Here is a 7,222-nt window from a genome sequence, read left to right on the forward strand (position 1 = left end):
AAGTAGTGAAGTGTAAGTAGCCAGTGAAGATAGTGCCAGTGTATAGAAAGTGAAGTGCGCATGTGCCATGTGTGTACCGATTGTGACAAACTTAAGAGATAAAATGATCACGGTTCAACCTAAATTACCCCCAAATAACAATAATTGCTAAACGCTGACTGTGACTGTGATAGTGCCTGCCTGACAATGAATCAAGACCAGCACCACTTGTCGATGTTGAACCAAACCATCGAAATGTTCAGCTTACTAGAAAAGCAACTCATCCAGTGCTTGCAGGAACGACGACAGTACAGCCCAATCACGTATCACGCAAAGATTGATTTAATTTATAAACTATACAACATTGGGGAAGCAGCGGCGCTCCAGTGCTCTATAACTACATTCGAAAAAGTGGAACTTCGTTGGTGGTATTCATATATTCTAGCGTTGTTGCGCAGAGTACAGTCGGATCAGGATCCCAGAGTCATCCAGTGAGCGTATAGAAGAGTCCGACGCAATAATTAATCCCACCAACTAGTGTCACGCAACGATCAACGCAGCAACGGTCCAACACCGCAAAAGAGCAAAGTAAGTGCAAAGAGTTCACAGCCATTATGGCATGGATGAGCTTTTTTCCATACACTACCATTGATATTAAACTAATATCCAAAATGTATCATTGAAAAAAGTAGAAAAAAGTAGAAAAAACTGAAAAAAATTATTACAGCTACTGGGGTGTTCAATAAGTTTGTAGCCTCGATACCATAGGGCGCTGCTAAGAGTCCAATTTTTTTTCGTTCTATTGTTACACTCTTCATATGAAAATATGTGAAATTTCATTGCAATCTGTCACTTATGTTTTTTTTACAAGCCAGTATCGACATGTCACAGTTTTTTTTTATAAAGGAAAAATCAACGATCGTTTGATTTTTGATTTTTATTTTTTTATTTTTGGAAGGCTTTAAAGCAAAGATAGATTATGAACGAATATTGAAAGTGTATAAGGACTCTTCCCCTTTAATTAGGGGGTTAAAAGGGGGGTTTCTGAGTTTAAACGTGGTCGTATTAGCCTTCAAGACCACGTCAAACGTCAAAAACGTCCATAAACGGAGACAACACTTGAAATCATTGAAAAAATACAGAATATCCTTTTGGAAAGTTGTCGAATATCGTAAAAAGATGTAGTCATATGAGTAGTATAACCAATATTTTGACTGACTGTCATATGAGTAGTTTTCAAAATGGGTACCGCATTCGCTAAAAACGCATTCGATTGCATCTCTCTTCGCAACATTTGAAGCGTTTTCGATAGCATAAAGTGGCTTTTATTCTTCGAATCATCACTATGAATGAGACTTGGGTCTCTCCCTATGATCTTGAATCCAAACAAGAGGCTAAAGAGTGCTGTGAACTGATTCTTCGGGTCCGAAACGAGTTCGTGTCCAGAACTCACCCAAAAAGGTGTTCGCATCAATTTTGTGAGATGCGAATGATATTTTACTAGCGGATTAGTTGCTAACTGGTATCAATATTGTTATAATATTCTAGACCTAGTGAAAGTTCGTGAAAAAAAAGAAGTGAAAGTGAAAAAGTGAAAAGAAGTGAAAGTTCGTGAAACTACATCAAGGCAATGAACCCTGTCACACGAGCATTTGAAAATGTCAAAAAATCATAAATTAAAGTTCGAATTGTTTGAGTATCCACCGTATTTTCTAAATTTGTCCCGACTAGAGACTTCCATCTGTTTTCAGACCTAAATCAATCTTGCGTGAAAAGCGTTTTTCATCAAATGATAAAAGCTGCCGAAGCGTATTTTGAAGTCTTTCCTTTCCTTCGGGAAAAGAATTTAAAAATTGCAGTCTTCTGGGAACAAGTGTATTGATGTTCAGGAAGGTCATACTGATTAACAAAGGTGTATTTCAATCCGTAAAAATGCATTTTTCTTGTCGAGGCTACGAACTTATTGAACAGCCTAGTACAGGAGCCTGAATAGAGAACAAAGGTTTTTTCTAAAATTTTTTCTGATGCGCTTTTTCGGAGGTGCTTCTGAAACCCCGTTTGGTAGGTGCACCTGAGGGAGCGAAACGAAACGGTTGAAGCAGCAAAACCTGTGCGTCGGGAGAAATTTGCAATTTAGCTTCACACCCACAGCAGTGGAGCTACTGAGTTGGGAGCCATGAAACACAAACATAATACCACGGTATCAGAGTTTGGAAGTCCAGGTCGAAAAGCTAGCTGCGAAATTGGCAGCGGCTTAGCTATTCATTCTTTGTTAAATCAAGTAATCCTAAAACACTAATAGCGGCTCCTCGGAACCAGCATTTTTCACCGCGTACAAAATAACCGTAACCAAAGGAGGTAACCAATCGTAGTCCTCAATAACAACAATAATCGCACTTACAGTAACAACAACCAAAATCAGCGAAACCAAACCTAGGGTTACACCAATAACCAACAGTGTTTTTTTTTTAATTAGGGTAATAAAAACCGTAACAAACGTTGACAAAAAGCAATAGCAACCCGAATTACAACGGCAACCATAACAATGGTAACAACCATTACCGCAACAGTTTGAAACAACAACCGCCAATGTGACAGAAGTAACACAACAACAATCTAGAAATGGAGAAAATTTAGAAGAGTATTATGAGTTTAATGGGCCTTTGAGTCACATTGAGTTTTATAATGGACAGTGGAACATCTTGCTGTCTACTCGATCAGCACTATCTTACAGAGAATCTTCGTGCACAGTTTGATTCGTCACAAACCGTCGAAGTGCGTGGTGTAGATGGAGTCACCACCACTCTAGGAACTGTACGCACATTTGCGGAGACCGCCAACGGAAGTAATCACTTTTGTTAGCACGGACTCATTGGAACCATTGGTAATCCTGAATCAGGAGATCAAACCTCTAGTTAGCAGGGTCAGTTGGGAAGCCTGAGAATGGCAAAATACCTGTTACCAAAAACAAAAAATTTATGTGAAAAAAAAAATTGAAATGTAAAAAATAATATGATGTTGCTAGAACAACGGAGCTCTTGGGCCAGTGAAAATTGGCAGAGATTCCTTTTCAACAAATTGGCCTTGCTTATTTTTATATGTCAATTTTTTGCTTTGCCCTTTGAGTATGAAAACATACAACAAAAACAAGTTATTGTTACTCATAAATAACTAAATGAGCTCTAGTTGCTTTATTATTGAGCAAAACGAATGAAATTGGTGTCAACTAAACTTGTTTCCGGGGTGCTCAAATTCAAAATATTCAAAGCGGAGATTAAATCAAACTGCGAATTAATCGTCAAAATTTTGCTCTTAGACGTAAACGCAGACTAAACTTAAACTTAGGCGTAGATTTTGCGTAAACAAAACATTTATCATTTCAAAAGAGCGATTCCAATTCCAGAAGATATTCTCTTATTTTCACATATTGTTCGAATGTTCTGTAGCTACACTTCTTTTCGCTGCCCACTGTGTAAGTTGCTATAGCTATCTGTTGGAAAACAAAAAAGAATGGGAACGTTTTCATCCCATAGTTCTAAGTTTTTTTTTATTTTCCATAATTCCACTGAACTTTAAAGCGATCTCTCACCCAAGCAGCGATGGAACTTTGAGGTACAAATGTGTATGACCAAAATCAAACAATAATCGCATCCACCGCCTTCTCGCATCCACCGCCCCTAGTATTTAAGAACTTAGTATGTAAGATTAAGTTTGTTAAGCCACAGGCGAAAAACTAAATACATGAAATGAAATGAAATGAAATGAAATGAAATAATCGATTGAGACAACTTTGAGATGGCCGATTATCATCCGTTTAGTGAGCAAAGCGCCAAAAATCTCGAACCCACCATGATACTGTCAAACATCAAACTATCGTTTTGCAACTGCCAGAAAAATATTTCCATCAAAATGTTTTATCATCAATGGCAGACTTGGAATGGAATGCTTAGAGAGGTGCCGAGTGAAAATGTTTCAATTTAAATCTATTGAAATTATATATTATACCAAGTGGCATTAATTATATGTAATAACTAACAACATCATACAACAACTAGTTAACGGTAAAGAACTTCAGATAATTAGTTCTCGAATTGTTGGATGGATAGAATAATTGCATCTATTGATTAGGACTTCTTTTAGTTTGTTTATTTTGATCTATAGACTTGGGCGGGCCAGCAAGGCTTAGGACCAGATTCGTTGGTGTTTTCCAGTGTAAACTAAGGACCGTTTTTGAGAATTTTATTCAGTCTGATTTGTATTGACTGGAAGATAGTCCGAAGAAATATAAACACGTGCTGCACGCGCAAACCACACATTTCCAATAGCAGGTCCTTGATCGGCAAGCATCCGTGCAGCAGAGGATGTGCATGTCTGTACACCATGATGGCTGATTGTCATCTCATTCTCTGCTATACTTTATCTCTTTCTCTGTCTTCTTCTGTCTCCTTATTTGTGCCTTAAAAACGTTATCAGTTAATTTCTGGAGGCCAGCAAGCACCTCCGAACGTCTTCGTCCGCGGGAACATGCTAATGAATGCCACGAATTACATACCCATACCCAATCGTTTATTTGTGGCAACATGTATGCTTAAATTTACATAATCAATGATACCGGTGCCAACTGCCTCGCCTTCTCCGAGTCACCTGGTTTTACTTAATTTGCTTTGCGTTCGATCGTCCGATGTCCTGCGATCGTCAAAAGCCTCGACGGACATGCGACCGGGTACAACTACGTTTCGAGGCCCACTCCGGGTGACTGCGACATGGTTTCGATTATGTTGCGCCCGGATGCTGCCACCGGTGCCGCGGGCCGTCGCAAGGGATGTGTTACGGATCGCGCGCAAAGATTTATCGGTCAAGCCAACCTGCGGCTTGCCAAGCTCCCAAAACGCGGCCAGACGATGGTTCGTTTTATTCCGGGAGCTCAGAACCATCGCACGAAAACTGCTCGGAAATCTGCTCGAATTGATGGGTTGGATCGCACTTTCGGCCAACGAAGAGGAAGACACCTTGGGACACGCCAGTGCCTTGTTTGAGGTTTGTGGCAAGGCTTGTAAACTAAGGCACGCCGAGCAGACACAAAGCACCGAACGACATCTCAAGAGGAGACAACAAGGACCACGACAACATTCATTAGGAGGCCGTCGTTCCCTCTAATGGTCCTGCTTCGCCGGCGATCTGCGAAGGAGCCAGCGAAGCGGAAAACAAACGCAAAGCAACGGAGGACTGGACTGAACTGAAAGGTGGCTGCTTCGAAAGAGAGAGAGAGAGAGAGAGAGAGAGAGAGAGAGAGAGTGAGAGAGAGAGAGTGAGAGAGAGGAAAATAGGGGGGAGGGGATCGAGTGAACCGAATATTTTAGATATAACCTATTTAAAGTGACCCTAATTAGAATGCATGAGCAATGAAATTAATGCATTTCAATTTATTAATCCATTCCACTGCCGCCGGGCTAGCCGAACGTCGAACGACGGCCGGGTGAGAGAGGTTGGGATCGCCGAAGGACGAGTCGACTAAAGAGGAGAGATAAAACAAAGGAAAAAAACTTGTTCCTCCATTTGGACGCCTTCGCTCTGACCGATCGGCTTCTGTAGCCTTTTTTATTGCCGCCTCGGAGTTGGTGTTGCCAGTTTTATGACCGTTGTGCTGATGATTGCTATTGATTGCTGCTGCGGCAGATAAGTTTCTTGATAAGTAAGAGCTACGATAGCTAAGACAATAATAGGTTGAGCTATCGTCGTGTTTGGCGAGACGCCTTTCTAGCCTCCGGCTTCCGAATGGAACTTTGGCACTGTCCTGGTCGGTTGACATGTCCAACCAACATGCAATCGCTTCGTGACAGATCTATTGTTGATGGTTACGTCTAATTTGTCCTGCACACAACTTTTCGCAAGGTATATTCTATGGTGTTCATTAAGTTTTGATGTTCGGTACCAAAGGGTGCAGCCTAATATTTTTGTTATCAAACCTAATTTTTTTTTGTATTGCTACACTCTTCATACAGTGGATAGCGAAAATATCCTTAGCTCCTGAACATTTGAATAATATGTGAAAATATGAGTACATCTTCTTTTTGAAAGGCTCTTTTGAGAAGTTGAATATTAGATTGAGATTCTAAGAGCAAAATGTGGGCGATAAAATGATACTAAGATACTAAGATACAGTCAAAATTGTCTGCTGTGTGGAGTCTAAATCATCATTAGGAAACAACTTACAACGGCATTTTGTTACAGGGATGCATTATTTACATGATTCCTACCAGTTGGTGACCTTACCTGGTCATGGTAACTCGAAAGCTGGCAAGAACTTGATGAAAGCAAAAACATTCATGAATGAAGAAATCTTATTGATGAAGATTTCTCCGCACCACAGGATATTGTGGCAATCAATAAGCCTAAAGTAGTCATGCAGTATCTCGTTGATGATAATATCAAGGTTTTAGGTTATTAACATCTTTGTCTAGACCAGCCATCCACTGATAACAGGTGGTTATTCATGAATCTTGGAGTATGCGAAAGTATCCCACTCAGTTTAACAGAATTAGCAAAACCAATCGAAACGATCTGTAACAAAATAATAAATGTGAATTGTAGAAAAGACCACATAACAAAACAAGGATGTTTGGTCACACTGCCTGGGCGGAATGGATTGCATTGCAAATACTAAGGTTGTTTTCGCCGCAGAGAAATTTGACTTACTCCAAAAATGTTTGACCAAAATTTAACTCTTATATCAAACATCCCTAAATACAGCAAAACTATAATTTACACATCTTATTTAATGTTTTTGATTGATATTTGATATTGTAAAATCATCGAATCACTTAAAGAGATTTAGTATAAGGCCTAGTCATCTCATTGAACAATATAGTAAATATTTTTACTGAAGTAATGGGTTTCGGAAAGCTGTTTGCAAAATGGGTGCCGCATTCGCTCAAAATGAAACAATACACCAAAATGAAACAGATCAAAAGAGCATTTGCAAAATGATCGTGAAACCACGAATTAAAGTTCGAATTTTTTGGAATATCCACGATATACACCAGATTTGGCCCCTAACAACTTGTTATTCATGTTCATGTTGATCATCAGCTGGTGACATTGCCGGTCTGGAATGTTTATGTTACGTGATTTTCCGTTTGCATGTAACTAGGTCAGGGTTATCATTCTGCATCATCCATATTCTTTGTTTATGCTGCGTGATGGTGTGAAAAGGCTTGGCACATAACTATAGAGACGAAGACAG

This window comes from Anopheles bellator, chromosome X, assembly GCF_943735745.2.
Source record: "Anopheles bellator chromosome X, idAnoBellAS_SP24_06.2, whole genome shotgun sequence".
Classification (NCBI taxonomy): domain Eukaryota; kingdom Metazoa; phylum Arthropoda; class Insecta; order Diptera; family Culicidae; genus Anopheles; species Anopheles bellator.